This window comes from Crotalus tigris, unplaced genomic scaffold (genome assembly GCF_016545835.1).
Source record: "Crotalus tigris isolate CLP2741 ecotype Arizona unplaced genomic scaffold, ASM1654583v1 scf7180000017548.2638350, whole genome shotgun sequence".
Taxonomy (NCBI): Eukaryota; Metazoa; Chordata; class Lepidosauria; order Squamata; family Viperidae; genus Crotalus; species Crotalus tigris.
In genome coordinates, this window is record NW_024096466.1 from 81,520 (window position 1) to 108,864 (window position 27,345).

Genomic DNA, 27,345 nt, shown 5'->3' on the forward strand with positions numbered 1-27,345 from the left:
TGAATATATTTATTGATTATTGGTTGACAAGATGTTTTTTTCTTGCTGCAATTGAGAGACTCGCAGCAAATTATCACACCAATAAAACATCCATCAGGGATACATATCAATTCAACAATATTTAAAGTGGTAACAGTTAAACTATAGACACAATAAAAAAAATCAAATAACCGAGGAAAAAAAGATGACATTATTTGTGAATTAAAGTTCTCTTAAACAATTTTGTATTAAGTAATTTTCTGAAGTCTAATAAGAAAGGAGTTGATAGAACTTCAGGAAATAAAAAGGTCCATAAACTGATGCCATGACAAAAAGAAATGTCTACAAGCATCCATTCCCCTTCCCTCAAGGGAGTGGAAAATCGCTCACAGAGTCTTTTGGGGCTGCTTCTTGTTGTGGCCATTAATAGCTCTATGTTTTGTGAAATTGGAAAGTTTTGAAGAAATTTATTAATTCTGATTTAATTTGAAGGTCCTGAAAATGTTACAGTGAATCATGCCTACATAAATTGCTATGTGCAGGTCACTATGGCAATATTTTCCCAGAGATACTAATTAATGTGTAGAAAACACCAAAGAAAGAACATATATGGGGAATAATCAGTAATGCCATAAATTTATTTTACATTTAATTTACATTTAATTTTAACATTTTGTCCTGGTCTCATCCACTTTTGTCTAGTCTCGCCTTTTGTTTTTTGAGATCTGACCCAACTAACCCTAGCACATTTACTCATTCCCAAATTACAGGGAAGAAACTCAAATCTTTCTGAGAATTCTAATTTTATTCTCCCGCCAGCCATCTGCAAAACTCAACAGGCAGTCCACATCTTCTCTCCTATAAAGTATTCCTATTGTATCTCTATATATTTGTAGCTCTCATTTGGGTTTCCTACTTCTCATTTAAGTGCCAGAAGACATTTGTGGAACTAATGATAATGATGAAGATCTGCTGTCAAACTGAGTTATAATGAGAGTGCATGGTTGAAGTATCTCACTGCCAAAAAAGAATTTCCATCTGGCACCAACCCCCCCCCCCCTCAAAAACAGCATTGTATTAAGATAATTCTGCCTGGTCATATGTATTTGCATTCATTTCTTCCTCTCAATTATTTCCCAGCTTCTATTCTGAAAGGAAGTAGCCCACAGGTAATTTGAATATGTATTCTGTTGAGAAAATGTGACATCTCTATTAGCAATTCGGATGCAGAGATTCAGTATTGCTCCAGATAAAATTTGGACTAGCTTAGAAGACTGCATGATTTTAACACTGCTGCATTAATTACATCTTTCCAAAGTGATTACTTCCATTTTAATTAACAGAAATCATCAGACCCAACAAGCACAACTAGTGATCAGTGATGGGACAGGTTAGAAATTACATGCCATCAAGTCATTTTTGATTTCTAGTGATCACATAGATAGATTTTCTACATGGTGATCAATCCCTAACCCATTCTTTCAAGTCTCCCAATGATGCACCCATTGCCACTGTAACTGAGTCCATCCGCCTTGCCACCTGGGCATCCTCTTCTATACTTTCCTTTCATCTTCCTCGACATTAGAGCCTTCTCTAGAGACCTGGGTCTTTGTATAAACTATAATTTGTGCCTTGAGTGAGAATTCCTGGCTGATTTGTTTAATGGTCCATCAGTTTGTTTTCTTTGCTATCCATGATAGTCTCAGAACTCTTCTCCAACACCAGAGTTCAAAGGTGTCAATATTGTATAGACAGGTCTAGCAATAGCACTTAGACTTACATAACATTTCAGTACTTTACAGCTCTCTCTAAGCGATTTGCTCCCCAACAATCTGGGTTCTCATTTTACTGATCTAGGAAGGATGGAAGACTGAGTCAATCTTGAGCTGGTAAGGATTGAACTGCTGAATTGCTGCCAGTCGGCAGTCAGCAGAATTAGCCTGCAATAGTGCATTCTAACCACTGTGCCACTACAGTTCTTATAGTTTTCTAGGTATAGTTTTCTAACCTTTCCAGACCATTGATGTACAATTCTAGAATCTGAAAACATTGAATCCCACCTTCTATTCAGTGCAGGAATCTAAAGCAAAGCATCCCTGATAAGTCCATCTATTTTCCATTTGGACACACCTATTAAAGGGGAACTAAACATTTATTCAGAATTTTTTCCCCCACAATTCAATCTGAACTTGCCTTTCTTTAACATAAATCTGTTATTTTGCATCCCTGACATGAGTAATAGAGAACAGATCTTGATCTTGGCAGTCTGATTGTAACCTGTACTTAATTTTAGTCATGATAAAATCGAAGTATGACTGTGGAAAATTCCAAAGTGGATAATATGGGCCAGAAAATGGCAGGTGCAGTGGAGTGTAAACAAATATAAAATGAAGCATATGGATGGGCACAAAAAAATCCAAATTTCACCTATACTTTAATTGGATCCGCATCTTTGCTGATTGAATAGAAGGATTTGGAGTCATATATTTGGAGATATAGCAATGAAAATGCCAACACAATACATTACTCTTATTTAAAAACAAATTCCATATTTGGGATCGCTAGAAAGGAAAATGAAAACAAAGACAATAAGACAATAAGACCTCTCAGATAAGTAACTTGGAATATGATATAGAGGTTTTTAAAAGGGCATTATAAAGTTAGGAAAGATGCAAAAAAAGAGGGCAACCAAAACCATCAGAGAGCTGGAGAAACTCCCCTGTAAGGAAAGCAATTAGTACTTTTCAGTTCAATACAAAGGAGGGTAGGAGGAAATGGAGCTGAGCTCTATGAAATCATGCATAGAATAGATGTGCATAACATTCTCCTTCTTTCATAATATTAGAATTCAAGGTCATCCATTAAAACTAAATGCAGAGAGATTTGGGACTGACAGAAGGAACTATCTTTTTCCACTACATAATTAACCTGGAGAATTCACAGGTTAATAGCAGCCAAATTTGCATGGTTTTAAAGGAGCTCTGGATATTTGGGGGAAAGAGGTCAAGGTGATCAGAACCTATTAATTTTGATGGCTGTTTATTACCTCTTGAATCATAGACAACACAATTAAATGCTGATTTATTAAATACTTAATAAATACAGTATTTCTTAAATACTTAAATATTGGTTGTGGGATGTGATAGTTGAAGGGGTTGTTGACCTCCAGGTTTGAGGACTTCTCAATGCATCTGGCTGAGTAAAATATGAACACAGAATGCAGAGCTAAAAAGAGGCCTATGGCCTAATTCAGCAAGCTCTTCTTATGGCTAACACCCGATATTTGAAGAGTGAAATAAATCTTCCTTCTCTTCTGAAAGCTAATTATATTCTGTTCTTTTAATCCCTCTTCATAGGACTTAGCTTCTAGTTCCTTCATCATCCTTCTTGCTCTTCTCTGATCCTGTTCCAATTTCCATACAAATGCCAGATTAAAAAAAATTGCAAGTACTGTATAACCAATAGATTCCTCAGCTGTTCGTTAAAGCTTTCACACATTACAGTGGCCTCCTAGGAATTTTTGAAAAATAAAAATAGCAGAAGGCTGTCAGCTATAGATTTATTTAAAAATATGATACCATATCCAGAAAGAAGGCAGTTATTTTGGGAAGAATTAAAAATGTAATATGTGAATGTAATAAACTGAAATTTGTAAATAAATGCATTAAACAAGTATGATTATGATGAAAAAGTCAGAATTGTTTACAGCTGACTATCACTGATCTCTATCGGAATTGCACCATGATTCTGAGAGTTTCTAGCCCCAAGGACAGCAGGTCATTTGTCAGAGGAAGCAATAAATAACAATTTAACCCAAATTAGGAGTAGTGAAGCAATATTTTCTAAATTTAAAACACAACAGGTTTCTTATACAGAATGTTGGGGATAGGCAAAACAGGCAGAGAGCCAGACAGGAAGACTGGAAAGAGCCATCTGAATTTATTAATCTCACAAAGAGTTGGCAATTGACTGATCAATTGATTATGTGTCATCAAATGGTATGGGCACATAGGAACCACATAGATAGACCTTTTCCAAGATGATCTATCCCCAAACTTCAGGTCTTCCAATGCAGTGGTTCTTAACCTTTTTGAACGAATCGCCCCCTTGAGCCAATGAGGAAGTTGTCATCGCCCCCCTCCCCCAACATAACCTCTCAATCACAACATAGGAAATAATTCTTCAATTTATGCAAACACTTTTTTTGTTTTCTTTAAAATTGTCATCAGGACATATCGATGCAAATAATTTATTTCCAGGCTTTTCCCCATATCTCCCATATTCTGGCCAATGGTGTGCCACTGTATGGGTAGAGGCTGCTGTGCAATGCGCATGAAGATAAGCGATGCGTCTTCACATATGTACAGCATTCTGTACTGAAGCTAGCTGGAGGAACATTTGAAAACACAATTCAATCCACTAATAGCGAGCGATCTGATGTTTTTGTATGACAGAAATACAGCGATTCACTGTACGAAAAAGTCTCAAAAGTGTCCCCCAAACTTCTCGCTCCATCGCCCCCATATTGCCCCCTTTTCACTCCTTCGCCCCAGCATCGCCCCTTTTTGTTCCATCGCCCCCCTGAAAAATGAAATCGCCCCCTGGGGGGCAATATCGCCCAGGTTAAGAACCACTGTTCCAATGAACCAGTGCCAATATAATAAACACCATTACCACTGCTGGGAATCATCCTTCCCTGTTTCCTTTCATCTTTCCCATCTTTCATCTTATCATAGACTTCTCAAGAGAACTATGTCTTTACATACTGGGTCCCAAGTACAATAATTGGAGTCTGGTCTTTTATGCCTCAGGTGAGAATTCCATATTAATTTGCTCTATGATTTAATTGCCTGTTTTCTTGATTATCCTTAGTATTTTAAGGAGTCTTTTCCAACTCCAAAATTTAAAAGTGTCAATATACTTTCAATCCTGTTTCATGAAGGCTAACTTTTGCTTCCATAGAATGTCACAGTGGAAACCATGGCCTGTACAGTTGTGATCTTTGTAAGTCTAAATACATCACAGCATCTGAATATTTTTTCCAAGGCCTTCATTGTTACCTTATCAAGTGTTAATCTATGGTGTATTTCTTGAATGTTGATTTCTTTACTGTTGATGTCAATCCTAAAAGATCAAAGTCTTTTATTTCAGTGGCTTCATTGTCAAGTTTAACACTGGCTGGCCTTCTTTATGTTTAATCTTAGTCAAATCTTTTCACTGTGCTCCTTGACTTTCATCAATAAAACTTGCAGTTCATTTGCATTTTCAACCTAATGCAGATTATTGATGTTTCTTCAACTTTAAAACCATGCTCATCTTTTTTCTTATCCGGCCTCTCTCAATATATATTCAGTGTAAAGACTAAATAAATCAGGAGAGACTATATATATTTGTTTTACATCTTTTCCAACCTGGAGATAATCTATTTTGCAACATTCCATTTGGACTGAATTTCCTAATCTGTGCATAGGTTTCTCATGAGGACAATGGGATGTTCCAAGATACTTATTAATAATAATGAGGATGATGATGATGATGTTGGAAGGGACTTTGGAGGTCATCTAGTCCAACCCCTGTTCAGGCAGGAAACCCTATACCATTTCGGACAAATGGCTGTCCAGTCTCTTCTTAAAAACTTCCAGTGTTGTAGCATTCACCATTTCTGGAGACAGGTTGTTCAACTGGTTAACATTTCCCTTGTTATGTTCCACAGCAGATAGAGGAAAAGACAGAGAATAAACAAAAAGGAAATCCTTAGCTCTCTATACTCTAATGATGTTGTGATAAGTAGGTTGTGAGTTTCTGAAGAGTCATTGAATCTGAATTTGCGCTTTTAACATATTTAACATGATATAATGTCCAATTATGTGTAGGAAGCAGGTATAGGAGAAAGAATAAAAGAAACGTGGAAAAGACTCAGCAGGTAGACTTACCTATAATAAAGCTAAAGAAGAAACCAAGGTTTTTTAGTTAACCAGAGAATAACCCAAAGATTGCCAATATTTTACACTAAAGGAGATTAAGAGGAATCAGCACTGATTATGTAAACATGTTGTTGCATGGCAGAATGGTTTATATCACCTCTATTTTCTTTCATTCTGAAACCTCAAATCTCTTTTCATATAGCTCAGTAGCAAACAACACCTGTGATCTTGTTCAAGTAGCTATGATATGATTAATTGTTTGTCACTAATGGTCTATCTCATTTTTAGAAAATCAAAATTTTAATTTCAATGATCACATACAAATACAATCCATGGATTTATTCCTAGTTGGATGAAGACAACAAAAGCCTGTTTCAAAATTTCATATTTCTACTCTGGTTTGCTGTCCATTTTTATTTTGTATTACAGCATCATAGTCTGAAAAGCTGCAAAGGATAAGTTCAGAAGCCACTGACCTTGTCTCAGCATCCCCCAACTTTTTGAAGCCATTTTCATCTGACTGCTTCTGTAAGAAGAAACCTTGTTGACAATTTCTGTGAAATCTTGAGAGCTACCTAATAGCTTTATTGATCACATTGTTGAGAAGACAGTGTTTCCCTATTTCTCTCACATCTGCTAAGCTCAATGCTGTCTTAATGAGGTGGAATTGCTCTTCACCTGGATACATGAAGATGGTGCTTGGGAAAAGCATTAAGCATATTTTAATGGAAGCACTAAAGATACTTTGAGACTACAATTCCCAGGATTCAGATGTGAGTTACAAATTAAAGGAAAACAACTTGGTATCCTCCAGCAGTTTCAGACTTCAATTCCCATCAGGACCAAGAGCCTGGCCAATGACAAGAAACTGTGGAAATTATAATCCACTTTTTCTGGAGAACATGAAGTAGCAAGAATAGAGAGTTCCGGACCCCAATTATTTGGAAGGCACCAGGTCAGGAAAGACTGAACTGTAACTCATGACTCAAGAGGGAAAGCTATTAAATCTTTTAGAACAAAGGTTTAGGATGGTGTGAAAATAGCAGAATTTTCTACTTGCAAGGTATGCTTGTGTGATTTGTGAGTCAGTCACCAAGGCTAACTTAGATTTTTGTAATGGTATTTTAAAATTGCTGCATACTGGTAAGTAGTTTTGCCTAGAGCACAAGATTTATCTGGGGCCCAATCCGTGGTAATGGCCCACCAGTTGTTCCTCTGTGCTACTAAGCATGCACAGCATATTAGAGAAATTAAGTACACACATCTCTTGTTCTTCAATGATTATGTGTCCTTAATCTTCAGAAGCTGGTTAATTACACTTTAAGCAGCATAAGAACTCTTGCATATTTGTCTGTTAATAAAAATTCTCACTGGGGGTCTAAATATTGCATGTATTCACAGGTCTAGCTAATGATTTTTTTTTCAAAAAAGAGAGAGAGAGGGAAAGGCACAAGTATAAGAAATTTGCCTAGGAATTAGCAGCATCTTCACATGGGAGACCCCCAAGAGTGCCCAATTTTTTTTCTAATTATCAAAATGCCAATGCCATGCTGAGGCAGCTAAATGCATGTGCATTCATCAGATATAACATTAATACAATCCTAATTTGCAGCAAGAGACAGCTTTTAAAAAAGTGTTGCAAGGTATATCAAAACAACCAAGGGCTGTTTTAATTCCATTGATGCTTATGGCATAAATTCTGGAATATATGTGTGTGAGGAATACACACATGTACTATTGCCTACTTATGCTTGTTTCAAGCCTTGAAAAGATCTGTGGTGAGATCTTCTGGCAGTGGGATGTGTGTGTGTGTGTGTGGGTGTGTGTGAGTGTCACACCCCTCTAGCGCAGTGTTTCTCAGAGCTCAGCAACTTTAAGATGTGAGGCTGGGGGATTCTGGAAGTTGAAGAATATTGAGGAATACTGCTTTAGCATCATTCATTGCCATTTCAATCAAGAGAATGGCCGAAATCTTCTAGATGAGAAGTCTCTCTTACCACAGATATTCTGGGGCCATTCAATGGAACCATATATTCAGTTTTACAGTTATCAGTCTTCTTTTTGCTTCAGATATCTTGCTCATTCAAGTCCAATTTAAAAATAATAAGAAGGAGGCACATCCACAAGGAATTGGAAATCAAACTGGGCCATAAGCAAATAGGCCTCCAAAACATAACTGTAATTTCAGAGAATCACAGAGTTTGAAGAGGTGATTTAAGCTATCCTGTACAAATGTTTGCTTAGTGCAGGAATCCAATCTAAATCATACCCAACAAATATTTAGCCAGGTTGTACTTAAAGCAAACCAGCAAATGGGATTGGATGAATGCTTGTTACAAATTTCTATTAAATCATAGTTAATATCGCCAATATTAAGGTATAACTTTAGAATTTTCAAATTATATATACAATTGTGCCTTTTTTAAAATGATGCATCTTTTGTCTTTCGGCCAGTATGTCACAGGCCGTTTAGATATTTTTTTTCATTTTCTTTCACCAGTGGATTGCCATTAGGTCACCTATTAAACAGATGATTCCCAAAAGAAGGGGAGTGGGAGAGGAAAAGGCAAGGGTTTGTTTTCTAAAGGGTTTTGGGCTTGCTGGTGCTACCTTTTGCCTTTATTTAATTCTTACATTGTTTTAATATTTTATAAGTTGTGGGTCCTTGGTGCTCTTTCTAACACTGATGATGTTACCTGGTTTGATAATGAAACATCAGCAAGAAAACAACTGAGAACACCAAAGATCCCGCATTTCAACCTTAGCTACAAATATTCTCTTTTATTGATTTTGTAGGTTGCATGATTTGATCTAAATTTACTAACTAGAATAAAAATAGATGAAAAAAGAGCTTTGCATTTGCTTAATAAGTTCAAGCACTGAGGGCACAGAAAAGTGAATAATCAATGTTTTATTATCTAAAACTGTGTCATTCAGATATTTATCAAATGTGTTTTCTTACGTCTCCCACTTCTGCTCTTTGTAGATTTGCTTTGACATGAGTAAGGCTTGAGAAGCACTGTGTAAACTGCTTTGTTTGGCTGAATTTAGGAGCCAATATATTTACTCATTGGAGAATTCTCCAGAATCCCTGTTGATTTTGGCATAGAGATTAATGTCCAGGATCAATGTGTTGCTATTGAAAAGTGATGTACTGTTCTTGAAATGTACTGTCTGGATTTAAAGCAAGATAGGAAAGAAGAATTGCTCCTGAGGCTAGTGACAAGATAGGAAGGAAAAATTGCTCCTGAGGCCAGTACTTGTGGAATACACTAGTCAATTTGACCAAATGTGGGAAACAGGCAACACTGTGGCATCTGTGGGGGTTCAAAAAAAAAATCAAGCTGAAATTATGGGCTCCAAACCCCATATTTTTGGGTGCATTGTAATACATGTTTAAAGGGGTGGGGCTTTGAAACCTGCTCACAACCACATTTTGACCTTTTTGACACCCTTCCCTCACAGTCACCTCTGTTTATAAGGCTTGAGTGGCAAATGAGCACAATCATTTTAGAGGAGGCTTGTTTTCTTCTCCTTGATGCCCATCTAAATTTTTTCAAATGAACACTCTTTTGCAGTGGATGATTAAATGAAGCATTTAAAAATATATATTTAAAATAATTTAATAAATCAAGATTCTGTTTCAAGGGGGAATGAAAGAAATGGGCTGTCTATTTATCACATAACGGAGAAACAGCTCATTAAAATTATGATGTCTCTATCATCCTCAACAGCCCTTTCATGGGTTGGAACTATTAATCACATTATCATTGCCTGTACTTTGTGCATTTAATGCTCCTGGTCTCTTGTTTATTTCTACCTCCACCATCCCATCACCTGCTTACATATATCACCAGCTCAGAATTTATAGAAATCAAATAGACTGTAGCCTACAAAAGCTTATGCCATAAAATGTTTGATGGGCACAGGCTAACCTAGCTATACCTCCAAAAATTCTGGCTAATGTCACTTTTACATTTTCATTAGAAACTGGCCATGAGAAAAGACATGTTAGTATGAAAATATTGGTATATGGATTTTGATCCAAAGATATTTGAGTGTGTGTGTTTGTGTGTGTGTGTGTGTGTGATGTGATGTCACAATATGAACCTTCCCTTCCATATTTATGTCCTGACATTAGATGCAACTATTAATGTACTTTGAACTGAAGTATCTAACCTCTTCATTTCCTCATTGATCTGGACATGCCTATGGAAGAATGAGGGACTGCGCTGAAGCTCAAGATTGACAAAAATAAGGTAAGGGAATGCCTACACATTGTGAAAAAAACAAAAAAAACCAGGTCCAGAATAATTACTTCCCGTGTTTCTGAAGAAATTTGGTTCTGTTTGGCATAACCTTTTCAATATTATCTTTGAGAAATCTTATAGAAGAAACACTGCATGACTTCAAGAGTCATTTGCCATTATTTTCTCTTTGTCAATTTGGGCAAGAATCAGTTGCACTTTGTCCAGATGCACAGCTTGAGTGATCTGCTTGATAGATACCAAGCACTACTCTGCCCAATGGCTGAAGACGAACAGCCACTTCATCTCTTCAGAATCAAGGATACAGAAGACAGAAGCACAATCATTGCTACCAGTCCTGGATTAACTACTAATTAAAATAAGAATCATAGAGTTCTCCCCCCCTTACCTCTTCTTCTTCTTGTGCCCTATTTTTCTGGGTGTCACATCACATGTCCGAAATATTCTAATTTTTGTTTTTTAATTGTTTTAATGATTTCTCTTGGCTTTCCCACATGGCTTATCACCTTCTCATTTCTGATCTTGTCAACCAAGCTTATATGTTACAGCCACCTGTAAATCCACATTTCAAATGCTTCTAGTCTCTTCAGGTGGCCTTACTATGACACCTGTTACCCTTAGCTCACATTTGACTTTAGTTGTATTTTTTGTAATTAGGTTATCTGCTGTGTTTAACTTTTATTTGCATTGTTTAAAAATGTTTTAATTAGCCTAAAGTTTAAACCCTTTAGTACTGGGTACCATCTATCCCAAATTATTGTGTATAGGTTAGCATTAAGATTGTTGTCACAAGATCTTTACAGTATTGAAATACGACCTTTATTTATTGTAATGGTGTTATTATTATCATTGGGATGAGGGGCACCTGGGAAGTTTGTCTTGGGACCCAGGAAGCTTTATCTGTATGTTTGGAAGATGCTTTGATTTGGATTTCTGCCTTAAACAGCTGGAGTGGACTTGGTTCTTTAAAAGGATCTTTTCAGTTCCATGACTATAATCATATTTATAATCTTTTGCATTCATCTTCTCTTGGTTTATGTATCTGTTCATGTAAACTGCCAGAGAACATTTGTTTAAAACTCAAATTACCCCTCCTTTGATATGTCAATTTCCCTGATGCAGGTTCTTTTAACATACAATAATTCCTCCTCCACAACATGTCAGCTTTTTACTGTGGTACAACTTTTACTAGTATATCTTTTTTTTAGCCCAGTACTTTAGTCACTAGAGATTTAGATCATTGCCTAATTGCCTAGCTACCTGAACTTTACCATATCCTGTTACGTGGGCCTTGTTTCATCCTCACAGACATGATTTAGGTGGCCTTATTCCCTGATTTAATGCAAAACACACAAAAAAAGCAAAGACCATTAGGATAAACCCTCACTCTGCTGACACTCTTTCAATCACCACAAGGAGTACTGGGTTACACTAAGGATAACTAGAAAAATATTAGAAGGTTTCCTATAGATTTTGATATAGGAAAGGTAAACACATTAGCCTCCTTTGCCAAGGGCAGCATAAATCTGGTGATAACACTGATAATAGTATCACTCCATGACAAATTTATTTACTGCCCTGCTGTACAGAAAATATTTCAGTGAAGCAAATGCCAGATGTATGTTTTGTACTTCATCCAAAACCCTCATCCAATATTTTATTTAGGAGGACATATCTTCAGAGCATTTAAACACCTGTAGGAGTGTTTTCATTTTGCTTTTGGAATATGTATATTCCAAAATTATTTTATCTGTTTATCTGGTTCCATACTATCCATTGGAATTAATAAGACAGAGACTAAGTGTATACAATCAATATTAAAAAGCCAGCTTTAGGCTAAAGCTTAATAGGCATTGGACTATTTAGAAAGAAGTACCTTCTTTCTAAATCATTCTAGAATTGACAGTTTGCATCAGTGAGAGGAGGCTCTTATCAGTCAATATGCTCTCAGGTGCCATATACCCTTAAGATGGATTAGCTGGTTTATCTCATATTATATGTTTTCCACTATATACTACATAGCATGCAGTATAAAATGCCCATGTTGACACATTCAACCCAGCAGGAATATTCAGTGACAGTTGTTGTGTCCTGAGCCTGCTGAAGCATTCAGCAGGCTCAGAAATGTTGCAAATGGTCCCAGGTAGATCAAAAGCTGCCCAGGAACCAGACTGGCTGTTGCCAGCTTTGCACGCATGCGCAAGGCGCAAAAACAGCCAGATTTCTATTGGCTGACACTTCTGGGTTTTGGACACTATAAAAGGCCTGCATGCCTTGTTGCTGTTGCTGGTTGTAAGAAGAGAACAATAAAAGAAGCTTGTTTGTTACACCATATGTTGCCTCTTAATGTTTCTAACCTGCAAACACAACAGTGGCGATGAAGATGGGATCATTGCAGGCAAGAGAAAGAACCAAGAAAGAATTTAGGACTCACCAGAAGGTCCTGAAGCCCTGGGAAGTCGGCGTCCAGCACAGCGACTCAGCCTGCCAGTACAGCATCGCTGGAGGTGAGCTTGGCAATCGGACCCCTTCCCCAAAGACAAGGCTTGCAGCGAAGACATTAATGAGGCTGTAAAGGTGCTGGAATTCTTATGTGGCGTGGGTGGAGAATTACTTTAGGGTCAATCAGATAAGGGAAGACGACCTTAAAGCGGCAACCCTGCTGTGTATCTGTGGACAGGAAACGTTCAACATAGCAGAGAATCTGGTGGCTCCTGCTGTCAACGCTGCAAATATTGTATATTCTTGCTTTTGACAATATGTAGAATTGTCTGGTAATTATGGGGTTAATACAGAGCAGAAGGGGGGTTGGGGGTAAAGCCCGGGAAAGAAAGAGGAAGAAAACATTTGACCTTCGCACTAATTGGGTAATGTGAGATATGATGGCTAATTTAGGGAGGGAACATGCTGATAATTTAACTGCTCAGAGGAAGAGAACTTAGATCCTAGCATCCCTCCGTTGTGCCTGTGCCGACATTTTGTAACAATAAAAGACTTTTAGGAAAATAAATGCCTGGAAGTTCTTTGGAATGTTTCATTAGCCAGAACCACAACACCTGCACTTTTGGAGTCAGTAAGGTATGCTGACTTGAAGAAAATGCTTAAGGAACATTTCCAGCCTAAACTTTCTGTAATCGCTTGGAGGCACGTGTTCAAGCAGAGGGACCAGAGGCTGGGTGAGTCTGCTGCGGACTTTATTGCTGCCTTAAGACAAGTGACCAGGCCTTGTGAATTCAAGGACCTCGAAGAGAGGCTGTGGGATCGTTTCGTTTGTGGCCTAAGGAGTCATGAGCTGCAACAAAAGATGTTCACCAAGGAAGAAGTTTCGTTCCAAGATGCCTTGAGGGAGGTTGCAGCTGAAGAAGCAGTGGGCAGAGCTGTGAAGGCTTTGCGGCTCGCCAGAAACCCTCCAGCCACCATGATCGTCCATCAAGAGGTCGCTCGAGAAGATCCAGAACAGGATTTTTATCACGCCTTCCTTCCCCACAAGGCTGCAGTGGCTGAGCCGTTACATCGGCTCTTGGATAAGCAGGTTCCATGCAGCAGACCCAGGTCCATGAAAGGAGTTTCAATGAGGTAAAGGCCTTGCTCTCTTCAAATGCTATCAACTGCTATCAAATGAGCAATTGCCAGTGTGCATCACATGTGATATATCCCCTTATAGGGTGGGGGCAGTTCTTAGTCACCTGAAGGCTGATGGGACACAAGTCCCTGTGGCTTATTATTACGCTCAGATTGACAGAGAAGCCTTGGCCATAGTGGCTGGCATAAAGAAATTCCATGATTTCTTATATGGCCGCCACTTCATGGTCTATACAGACCATAAGCCTCTGCTGGGTTTGTTTATCATAAACAAACAAACCCCACACATAATATCCCCACATATGCTGAGATGGTTAATTTTCCTGTCAGCATATGACTACACTTTAATTCACAAACCTGGAAAAGAAATGGGCCACGCAGATGGCCTCAGCAGATTACCTCTAAAACAGATAGAGGCAGATCCTGCTCCTGCTATTAACATTCTCTCCATTCAGGAGTTGCCTAAATCTCCCCCCAATGCTAGGGACATGGCTGCAGAAACTGCCACTGATCACACGCTTACACGCGTGCTGACATGGGTGTTGTCAGGATGGCCTGACACGTGTCCAGATACTGAGTTTCAAAGCTTCTGGCGAAGAAAGCATGAGCTTTCCACTTTTAAAGGGTGCCTGTTATGGGGTAGTAGGGTAGTCATCCCAACCTCACTGAGGTCTAGAATCTTGCTCTCTTTGCATGAAGGACATCTGGGTATAGTCCGGATGAAAGCGCTTGTGCGCAGCCATCTCTGGTGGCCTGGGCTCGATAAAGCCATTGAGGCCCAGGTGCATGGGTGCCAAGTGTGCTAACAGTCAAGGCCTGAAATGCCTCAGGCCCCAGTTCATAGGTAGGAAGAAACACAAGCCCCTTGGTCAAGGGTACATATAGATTACCCTGGGTCCTTTGAGGGGCAATTCTTCCTTCTCATTGTGGGACAGCCATTCCAAGTGGCTAGAGGTTGTTCCTGTTTCTTCCACTACTACAGCCAGGACCATCCAGGTGTTGAGAGGGATCTTTGCCTCACATGGACTTCCAGATGTCCTGGTTTCAGATAATGGCCCCCAGTTTACCTCTTTTGAGTTCCAGGCTTTTCTTCAGGCCAACTTGATCCGGCATGCAACTTCAGCTCCCTTCCACCCTTCTTCAAACGGCCAGGCAGAGAGGATGATGCGTACTACCAAAGGTGCGCTCAAGAGACTCACTTACGGCAGCTGGCATCACAGGTTAGCTGATTTCCTTCTTGCACAACACACCACACCTTGCACAGCCACAGGAAAGAGCCTAGCAGAACTCCACTGGGGTCACCGCCTCATCACCAAACTTGACAGGTTGCACCCAGACCGGGTGGCTTCACAGGTATCACAGCCGCGATCACCTAGGAGACTACAGGTGGGCAATCTGGTCTGGGCAAGGAACTATGGACCTGGACATCTCTGGGTCACAGCAGTGGTCTGCAAGGCCTCTGGGCCACTATCATATGAAGTGGCCTTGGACGATGGACGCATCATCTGATGACACATAGACCAACTGTGCTGGAGGCTGCCCAGCAACACTTCTGCTCCTGGCTCTGCTCTTGGGGGGGAGGAGGACCATAATCTTCATTCTGGACCACAGTCTCCCAGCTCCAGCGGTTTCTCACACACTAGTGCACATGTTCCAGTGGCAGAACTGGGGCATTCTCATAATTCAGCTATTGCTCCAAACAGGGAGTCTCTGGAAAGGGGGTCATCCCGCACATCAGTTATTGCTCCAAACAGAGAGTCCCAAGAAAGGGGATTTGCCATGGAGGCGGCTCCTGACTCTGGCACCTCCGACTCATACACAGGGGTCATGGGTTATTGGCGCACATCAGCCACTCAGGCCACTCCAGCTGTTGGTCTTGGGCTCGAGGGACAGTGCTCCCAAGAGGAGTCCATTGTGGACTTGGGGAATACCCTCCACCATGGGAATCCCACCCCCCAAGGAACTCTGGCTTGGGCTTAGAGGGTCTAGCCAGTCAGCAGCTGGGTGGGTCATCTTTGGGCATCAAAGTTCTGTTCTGCCTAGCCTGGCAGGTGATCTGGCAGGCCAGGCACACTCACCGGCCATCAGAAGGTCACAACAAGTCAAGGGCCCACCCAAACATCTTGGGTTCTATGTGAGGTTTCTGTCAAGTCAAGGGAACCTTACTAGTCCTTAAACAAGATGCAGAGCAAACACTCAGTGAAGGGGTGTCATCTTCAGCTTATTATTTGTTCTATTTTCTTTCTGAATGATTGTATATGTAACCCCCAGTCCCTTGAATACATGTACCTGTGCTGTTGCATCATAAGGTATATTGTTTTATCTAGAGGGGAGGGGTGTTGTATCCTGAGCCTGCTGAAGCATTCAGCAGGCTCAGAAATGTTGCAAATTGTCCCAGGCAGACCAAAAACTGCCTGGGACCAGACTGGCTGTCGCCAGCCTTGCATGCATGCGCAAGGTGCAAAACCAGCCGGATTTCTATTGGCTGACACTGTCCGGGTTTTGGACACTATAAAAGGCCTGCGTGCCTTGTTGCTGTCACTGGTTGTAAGAAGAGAACAATAAAAGAAGCTTGTTTGTTATACCATGTGTTGCCTCTTAATGTTTCTAACCTGCAAACACAACAACAGTGGTGATGAATGCACCATTGGAAGACCTGAAAGACTAGGTTAGGGACAGATTGTCATGGAGAAAATCTAAGTGTCTGCTGAGAGTCAACAAAAACTTGATGGCATATAATCTGTCATGATCATGTTACCACAACTCATATATTGACATTGGGTAAAGGAGTCCATATGTATTTCATAATAGTCCCCTGGAATAACAAGAGCTTCAAAGCTCTCTCTTGCTATTTTTGACCCCAATTTTCTTATATGCTTAAAAAAAGTACACTAGAAGGTAACAGTTCAGTGATGCAGTACATAAACAAAATTAAAGGTTGAGACAAAATGTCACACATTTAATTTTGTTCCAGGTAAAATACATGATATTTTGGGCAAAGAGTAAGAATAAAAAATGTATGATTGGATGAAGCTTTAATAGGTCTAATGAAAATGGCATCAAAGAATGTTTCCCATAATATTTCCTGGGATCAAACAGTATGTTTGCTGAAAAGGTTGAGACTGGGTTGGCAGAATATATGAACCTCAAACTAATTAATTTATATAATTAATCCTCAGAATGTTATGTGAACCCAGTTTATATGATTGCTTTATGACATATATGTCATGGAACTGCAGACAATTAGATTACTTCAGTAAACAGTTATTCAGTTAACCATGGGTTATTATGTTTCATAGCAGACATTTCAGCAGAAATGACGCTTGCATCATTATGAAGTTGGATAGTCCAAACTGCCATTGCTGCCTGGTAGGTAGCAATTAGCAAAGATTAATTGGAGTGGCATAAAAAGTTCCTATCTGAATCATTTGGAGGATCTATGGGGTTCCATCCCCAAGTCCCTTCTGATGAAATCAATAGATCGCTCTATTCTTATTTTGCAAGAAATGTTATTTAATAGTATGCTAACTTTTAACCTGATAGATCCTGTAACAAGCCATGGCTACTGTCCATTGATGAATCTTTTTTTCTCACAGAAATAATCTGGTGGTAAAAGGGAGGATGCAGGATTCTGAAGATGTTCCATTTAGTTTGAAGAATTCAGTTGTATACAAAATGAAATTTCCAGATTCAAGATCAACCTGCAAATTTTTATTTTATCTTGAACAAAAGTTAAACACTATGATGAAGCAGAGAAGACATTACCAGGGTATATGAATGAATAAAAAAACAGCATAAGAAGAGTGATGAATGCATGCATTTGTCATAGGAAACCAAGTCTTGGCAGGTGCACATTGTTGGTTAGTCTTGGATGCTTTTCATAGAGTCAGTTTTTGTCTGTCTTGTTGTGGATATTTATACATTCCTTTTGATTTTTTTTCTTCAAAGAGGAAGCTTTGTTGAATGTGCTCTTGCCTTCCTTGTGGTTTGTTGATGTCTCATATTTAGCCACATGAAACAAGTCATTTCATTACCAGCATCTGGTGAAGGTTTTCTGCGTCCCATAAACAAGAGAGACATCTGTTGGCCAAGCTGTGTCAACCTAACTACTGCTAATAAAGTTCATGTTTTAATCAAATGCCATCCACATGAGATTTATTAGGATACTCTTAACAAAATAAACATGCCAGCTATTCTTCCTTGGAAGCTTCTCCCAAACAAGTTTTCTCCTTACAAGAGTCATTTATCTTATTTACTTCTACCGGTAGCTCTTCTAGGGCTGGATATATCTTTCTGTTGCAGTTGTCAATTATACTTGGTCCAGTCATTGTTTGCAGAATCACAGAATTGGAAATTTACACCACTGAATCCAACCACTTGTTCTGTCAGGCTCCCTGATCAGCACTTAGCAGGAAATCTCAGATTGTCAGCTTCATTCAGTTTAACTTGGCTGCTGGACTCTGACCTGGCTTAAGCCTTTTTGACACATGGCAGGATGTGACCAAATAAAAATCTTTGCCAAATTGACAAAGAGAAAATGTTTGAACTGACACATGTGTCTATCTCACTAAACTATATTTTGAAGATCTTGCAGACTTCAGTGACGGCTATTCACAAACTCTGCTTTTCCTTACTGTAAATAATTGTAACTCATCTGAATTCTTTATTAAAGAAGAACCAACTGGAGCATTGATTAACTATTGTTTTTATTGTTGCTATGCTAAAATCGGTTTTGCAATTCTGCAAGTTTTCTTCCTTTGTGAAAAAGATCGTTATTTTTCTACTTTATTGCAGGGTGATTGGAATTTCTTTCAGATTTCTCCTACTGGTATTTCTGAACTTAATTTATTTATTAAGGGAGTGGAGGATACTACTGCAAATGTTGCTGCTGTTATTCTGGGAATTTCATCACTGCCCACATTTCCTAGTCTGAAGATGTCCAATGGGAAGATTTTCCTCATGGAGTCTTTTCTTGAGTTTAATTGAAGTACAGGAAGGTAGGAAGGCCACAGCCTCATGTCTCAACTCCCTTCCCCTCAAAATCGTTGTACAGATAGTCCTAAACTTACAACAGTTCATTCAGTGAGCATTCAAAGTTCAAAGCACTGAAAAAAGTGACACATGACCATTGTAGCATCCCCAGGTTCAGGTGATCAAAACTGGCTCATGTTTATGTGATCACCTTTTGCAACCTTCTTACAGGCAAAGTCTATGGGGAAACCAGATTTACTTAACAAATATGTTACTAACTTAACAGTTGCAGTGATTCACTTAAGAACAGTGGCAAGAAAGGTCATTAAATAGAGCAAAATTCACAACAAATGTTTCACTTAGCAACAGAAATTTTGGTCTCAGTTGGTGGTAAGCTGAGTACAGTAAAAAAATAACTCAACTTTGCCACCTTCTCATTAAATTAAGATTTCACCACATTTCTTCTTTCAACAATAAACACTCCTTCACGAAATGAAATGAGAAGATTAAAAAAAAGAGAGAGAGACAGAGAGATAAAACAGGATACTTTTTCTGCATGGCACTATTTGCAATGTTTATTGGTTTCAGTGTAGAGTTTTTTGTTCCTGGCCACAATCTCAATGAATTATACTGAATGGCACTTTCTTTGTAAGTTTAACCCTACTCTACAAGATTGTTATGTGGATAGCCATCAGTGGACTGAATTAAAATATTTTTATATTCTAGCATACCTAATAATAAATTTCCTTCAGTTTAATGGGAATAATTTCTGAGTGAATCTTTTAGCATCACATTGCACGCTGTTGTACCATTACACAAATGTAATTTCAGCTAATTTCCACCAACCTGTCCAAGAAAAGATGTTGAGCTCTCCAGAGAGGCACTGCAGCAATAATCCACATTGCAGATGTTCTTGACTGCAGCAATTCATTTAATTTCCTCCACAGTTTATCTGGAATAGGTATGTTTCTCATCATCTTATTATGCTGCATTTTCATTGCTTCCAAGCTGTCTAATGTCAGGTATATTAATCTTTGACAGCTTAAAAATGGCAAGGAGTGGGTGGCAAGTGCTGCTGCTAACCCTTGTTCATATTTCAGCCTGTCAGGAGTTTGTTTTTGAAGCAGACATAATGGTTAGGAAGCATCAGATTTTCAGGTTAAGGAATAAGACAATATTGATTATTTCTGTAAGGTTTTTTGATCTTTCATTTATCTCAAATACTGAAGGATTCATATCCTTTTTCTCCTCTCCCCCATCCCCCACTTCTGTTGCTAAGAGAAATATGAAGCTATATCCTGTCTATTTGAAAAGCTATCTGCCAGTCCTTTATTATGTCATCTACTGTGTTGCATGTCAATAAATATAGCTGGTATGTTGGTGCCTGATAGGAAATTAACTGAGGATGTCATGTCAATGCTCCATATGACAGTCTGAATGATAAGGCTGAGGGTGGCAAATCTTAGAAAAGCTGATTGCAAAAGTAAGAAAATTGGTTTTAATAAAGCAAAAAGGAGGTGAAGGCAGTAAGCAATGTTGGCAGAAATAGTTTTCATTTTTGAATAATCTGGATTTGGGGGCTCATCTTGGAATATGTACTCTGGAAGAACTATAATTTATAAATAGATAGATCTCAGTTTCGCTGTCTCCCACCTCTGATCTTCTTAATTTCAGGACCTTCTCCTAACTCCCCTTTATATATTTATAGTGGCAAATTATTTTTTTAAAAACCAAACAAAATAAGATTTTTGCCAGCCCTTCTATGTGGTCCTCCAAGTCTTTTCTTGCAAAGGGATGCCCAAATTTAAATGACCAGGGACTGCATTTACTGTGTGACAGAAGGTAAGGCAATGACACCAAATGGATGCAACTTTGTCACACATTGTTCATATTATCATAGCTCTCATAAACTGGAGCAGGATGGAACTATGTTAAACCTATACTATTTAAATCAATTAATAAAAAGGACGAGGACTGACATGATAGCAGTGTTCCAATATCTCAGGGGCTGCCACAAAGAAGAGGGAGTCAAGCTATTCTCCAAAACACCTGAAGGCAGGACAAGAAGCAATAGATGGAAACTAACCAAAGAGAGAAGTAACCTAGAACTAAGGAGAAATTTCCTGGCAGAACAATTAATCAGTGGAACAACCTGCCTCCAGAAGTGGTGAGTGCTCCAACACTGGAAGTTTTTAAGAAGAGACTGGAGAACCATTTGTCTGAAATGGTATAGGGTTTCCTGCCTGAGTGGGGGATTGGACTAGATGACCTCCAAGGTCCCTTCCAACATCATCATCATCATCATCATTATTATATCTCCATAAAAAGGTGAATGCTTGATCTTCAGCAGCTGCAATCAGCAGGAGCTCTTGAACCACATGCATCTTCAGACTCTCAAGTTCCCATTCCATTATAGTATTTAACATCATATATCGTGCTGCTGTGGGCTCATGCTCATATCAGGGCTTTTTGAACCCAGTTAAAAAGGCATGTGAGAATATAGCCAATGAAGCCCAGAAGTCAGCCTGTTTCACTGGAAAAACAGAAGACAATCTGATCCAGTGTTCAGGTACTGCTTGGCAATCTTCTCAAGCGAAATGACCTCATCTATTTCTCTGATCCTCTTATAGAGCTGCTCCTAATCAAAGGAAATAGCGCAACAGTTTGATGGACCAAGTTACAGACTCATTATAAGAAAGGGATATTGATCCTCATGAATTATCCTCTTAATGCTACGGATGAGTTGGCATGACTGGTAGCTCAATGCAATGTATGAGCCTAGCCAGTTAATACGATTCATTGATTGTGTCTGCACAGTGTAGTAGGCTACTGTTGGGTATAGCATGTTCTGGAAACCGGGTGATCAGATTATGCATTAATATGGTTCATGTTTTTGAGCAAAAGCATTTTGGTAAAATAACTTTTATCATTATAAGTTTAGGACTACTGGATCTAGGTTGCCAAAATCATCATCCTAAGGGCTCACCAGGAATCTTCACGACATGAATGCTAGTCAAAGACTGGATAAAATGCTTTATTGGATCTGATCTGTCAGTCCATTTACAGTACTGCCTCTGTTTTAGATGATTGCATCAAAAAGGCAGAAGAAATTTTGACATTTTCAGTCCAAAATTGAATGGTAAGTTCCATTAAAAAATGAATGCTCTAGATTGATGTTTTAGTGCATTTTTTCAGGTAATGGTGATACTTATCAAACCAATATATCTGAATAGTCATGGAAATCAAACATAGTTCGTGATGAAGACTCATAATTTGTGGTATTTCTAAAGTTGATTTTTTTAATTATGATGTCATTCTTCCCTCCAGCTAACCCGCTATGTGAGGGTAATTGTATCTAATGATACATTTTAAAAAAAATTAACAATGTTGTTAAGCATTTGAATTTTGGAGGAAATCCCTGAATCAGTTTCCCCAACTATTTTTAAAACTACTCAAATAATTGATCCCAACAAAGAAAAAAGAGGGGAAAAAAGATTAAGATGTAAATGGTTTCTTTATGGCTGCAGAGATAAGAATGGCTGAAATAAACCCATGAGTTTCAACCATCAGAATTCTATTCACAAGGATTTTGCACCTAGATTCTTGTTAAAAGAAGCAGGAAAAAAGTCACAGCATCCTCCAGATAGTTGGCACTACAGCCCTCAACATGGCTGAAGGTGGCTGGGAAGGCTGGAGTGTGCAGTTTCAACATATCCAGAGACCCTCAGAATGGGGAAGGCTGATCAGTAGTTTCAATGGTGAGCATAATTCTGTAGGAACTGTGGGCTGTTATTTATTCACTGCAAGGTTTTAATGAAGAAAGCAATTTGCAGAGAGAAAGGAGTGGATCAGCAGCTTTTCCTTTGCCAATTACAGCCTCCTTATGCATCCTGCCTTAATTTCATTAGGAGAACCACAGATGTAGAGATGCAGTGGGGCAGTACTGCACTTTCATCTAAATAGTACTCCCCCATCACTTTACAGGGGAACCATATTACTTAGGATTCATTTGCTGTTAATCAGCTCTTAAGCTGCTGCCAGATTCTTAGATTCATTTGCTGTCCTCAGGTAACCCCAGAGTAATAACCCTTCTAGAATCCATGAAAGTTGTATTCAGTACTTTGCCTGTTTCATCCTTTTCTGTTTTCTGTTTTTCCTGCACCATCAGCTTTTCCAAATGTACCTTACAAATACATACATACATACATACATACATACTGTACATACATACATACATACATACATACATATATGCTTAAGATACACATTTTTGAATACTGTTATCTAATACAATGCAATTCTATATATTATGTTTGTGTGTATGTGTGTGTATTCACCTTTTGGAAGGTCATTGGTTTGGAAATGCAAAATTAGGTAGGCTTGCATTATAATGTGAACTACTTGATATGCCCCCAATTCATGTTTGTATAAGCATTATTTATACTTTACTGTATATATTACACTTTTCCTCTTAAAGTAGGCAAGCCAGCACTTTTTGAATAAAAACAATTAGATATTTTCATTAGATTTTCTGTATCACAAAATGAATAAAACATCAAGAATACAATAGTTTAAATGAAAATTTTCAAACTCTCCATGGAAGTCAAATGTACTGTATTTCTTCACTAATTGGGTTATTGCCACCAAGAAAACCCTACTTCTAACCTCCCAAGGAGCCAGAGCCTATAAGGCCCCTTATCTTAGCAAATAGGCTGGGAGGCTTTAGAACTTAAACTTTTAATTGTTTGGATTAGGAATTTATTTAAGATTTATAGGTGTAGGCCATAAATTGGCTCTAGTAACTCACAGGTAGCCAGTGAATGCTTTACCTTTCTCATTTAATGATCATAAGATTACACAGCTCTGCCTGAACCAGTTCCAGTTCCGGGACTATATTCAATCGTTATACTTAGAGCACATTGCAGTAAACCAGTTAGGAGGATCAGTGATACTAGGCTATTCCAGCCCCTATAGTGTGAAATTGGAAAATTGCATATTATAACAATTGACTAGGGCTAACAATTGATTAAAAATAAGCAATAGCAATAGCACTTAGACTTATATATCACTTCATAGTGCTTTACAGCACACTCTGAGGAGATTAAAAATGTCACCATATTGTCCCCAATAATCTGAGCCCTCATTTTACTAACCTCTGAAGGATGAACGGCTGAGTCAACTTGAGCCGGTCAGAATCAAACTGCTGGCAGTTGGCAGAATTAGCCTGCAATAACTGCATTCTAACCACTGCTCCACCACAGCTCTTCATGTCCTATGTTATTATCATGTTAATAATTTCCTTCTATTCAATTTTCATACTAAAAATCATCATCATCATCATAATAAACCCTTTATTATCAAAGTATAACATGTATACAGTGAAATTGGCTGAGCCTCCTTCTGTGCCCCCCCTCATCACAAACTCACGGTGACTACAACCCCCCCAACTTATTTCACCCTATGAACTAATTGCACATCACACTGGCCTCACAAGTCTGTCATGCATAAAGTTATAAAGTTATGTCCCATTCAGAAGCCTGACAGCCCATGGATAAAAGCTGTTCTTCAGCCTGTTGGTACTGCTGGCTATGTTCTGTATCTCCTATCCGATCGTAGGAGAGTAAAAAGGTACCAACCAGGGTGTGAGTCATCCCTGAGAATTTTCCTCACTCTGCCAAGGCAATGGGCCCTGGCGATGTCATCCAGTGGAGTCAGGGAACAGTCCACAATGTCTTGTGCTGTGCTCACCACCCTCTGTAATATCTTCCTGTCCATGGCTGTCAGGCCAGCATACCAAACCACAATACAATATGTGAGAACGCTTTCAATAATAGACCGGTAGGAGAAGGTCATGAGTCATCTTCTATCCTGTTCTTCCGCAAAACCCTGAGGAAGTGGAGTCTCTGTTGGGCCTTTCTGGCCATCTGGGCTGTATTAGTTTTCCAGGTAAAATCTTCACAGACTCCCAGGAATTTGAAGGAGGAAACTCTCTCCACACAGTCCCTTCTGATGTAAAGTGGGGCAGGTTCTTCTCTTTTCCTCCGGAAGTCTAGCACCATCTCCCTCGTCTTGCCAATGTTCAGGTGCAGGTTGTTCTCTAGGCACCATGAGGATAGTTTTTGTACCTCCCCCCTGTATGCTTTCTCATCTCCACCTGTAATGAGACCCACCACGGTGGTGTTATCTGCGAACTTGATGATCACAGTGTCAACACTGCAAATACTGTATATTCTTGCTTTGACAATATGCAGAACTGTCTGGTATTTTTGGGGTTAATACAGAGCAGAAGAGGGTGGGGTTAAAGCCCAGGAAAGAAAGAGGAAGGAAACCTTTGACTTTCACACTAATTGGATAATGTGATATATGACAGCTAATTTAGGAAGGGAACATGCTGATAATTTAACTGCTCAGAGGAAGAGAACTTAGATCTTAGCATAAACCTTCCGTTATGCCTGTGCTAACATTTTGAAGCAATAAAAGACTTTTAGGGAAATCAATGCCTGGAAGTTCTTTGAAGTGTTTCATTAGTCGGAACCATAACACACAGTGGATGGGTCGGATGATACACCACCATATGTGTACAATGAGTACAAGTAGGGGCTAAGCACGCAGCCCTGTGGTGAGCCAGTGCCAAGTTTCAGGGGGGTGGATAAGACAGACCCAACCCTCACTATTTGTAACCAGTCCCCCAGAAAGTCATTAATCCAATCTTAGATAGAAGGATAGAACTTCAAGTCAGTGAGCTTTTCAATAAGAATAGCCGGCAGAATGGTATTAAAAGCCTAACTATAATCAATGAAAAGCATCCTGACATAACTTCCAGGTTTCTCCACATGACTTGCTACCAAATGTAAAGCGGTAGCTATGGCATTATCTGTCGACCTATTTCCCCTGTAGGCAAACTGGTGTTTAGCAAAATCTGGTGGGAGGCATGTCCTAAGATGTTGGAGAACCAATCTCTCAAAGCATTTCATCACTACAGACATTAGTGCAATAGGTCTGTAGTCATTTAGGCAACTGATTGCTGTTTTCTTTGGAACTGGGACTATGGTAGCTGCTTTCAAGCATGATGGTACACAGGCTGTTTGCAGGGAGATGTTAAAGATCCTTGTCAGGACTGCTGCTAATTAGCCAGCACAATTCTTTACCATAGTCCCCAGTACCCCATCTGGGCCTGCAGCTTTGCTGGGGTTCACAGCTTTCAATACAGCTCTCACCTGATATTTGTGCAAGGTGAGTGGCTGAGAATCAGAAGTCTGGCCAGCATAGGCTACGTGGTCTGGTTCATTCACCTCATATAAAAATCATACTTCGGTAACAACTTTTAGAGGGACTTTTCTCAATCCTCCTTATATATGCTCCTAGTCAAAGCTTTGTCTAGCAATCTACTTGGATTCCAAAAGATGGGGTCTTCCTCTTTAGACCTTGAACAGAGACTGAGATTTATAGAAAGGCTGCTAACTTTTTCTTGGTCCTACTATATTCTTAATATATATATTTTTCATTCCTCTTGAAAAAGAATACATACTATTATCAACCTGTTTCAGATTTTTTCAAACTTGGCAACTTTTAGTCATGTGGATTTCAACTCCCAACATTCTCCATCCAGTCTCCTGAGAAATCCACACCTTTTAAAGTTGCCAAGTTTGAAACACACTGATCTATATCTTCCCCAGTCCGATTAGGGATTATGGGAGTTTAAGTCCAACACCTCTGCAAGGCACATCTATGTTTGGGGGGAAAGAATAAAGAAATATAAAGTGGGAGAGAGCCAATTAGTCTGCTCTAATTAACGGAAAATTATTTTTAAGGGTTGCCTGAAACTCTCAGCAGAACATCAGTGATGGCATTACTGCCAGTAAATACCTCGCACCTGGTTTCTGACAGGTTCTGACAAAACATAAAACTCCAGAGGGGGGACCATAGCATTTCTGGCAGCTTTATCTTCCCCTTGGCATGCAAAGAGTTTGAGCAAATAACAGGATAGAGGAGGGAAGGAAGGAAGGAGAGAAGTTAACTGCCAGTAAATAGCATCAATAATAGTGACATTTAATACCTTGCTGTCACTTCTAATTGGCAGTGAAGTGGCTCTTTGGGAAGATGTGTTCTGCAGGTGAGGAGCCCATGTCCCAGGACAACTAACTACAGTATATCAGAGTCACTAATGTAAAACTGCAGGATAGTATCCAGCTTCAAGTACCGATACACTTTTCAAGTAGCGATTTTCCAGATTTAATGATGTAATGCAAGTGCGGTTGAAGTTCTTTAAGACAAGTAAATTAATTCAGACTTTGAAAGAGCAAAGGTATGCAAGTGATATATACTCTTCATGTAAATACATTAAATCCATTGTTTAAAACTTTCTAAACGCACCACAGAAAATATGGCAGTGATGTAAATGAGCCACTTTCAAGCTTCAGGACAAAAACAAGTGGCTGTATGCTTGTGATCCAAAATACCATCTGCGTTTGTGGAACTCTGCAGACACAGCACCTGCCCTGTTCTGAAGATCAAGTTGCACATAGCTTATTTTAAGATCAGTTACTGCAGGCTGTGTGGTTACTTATCATAAATGCACTTGTCTCAAAAGTACAATTAGTTAATGTACAATTAGTACATTA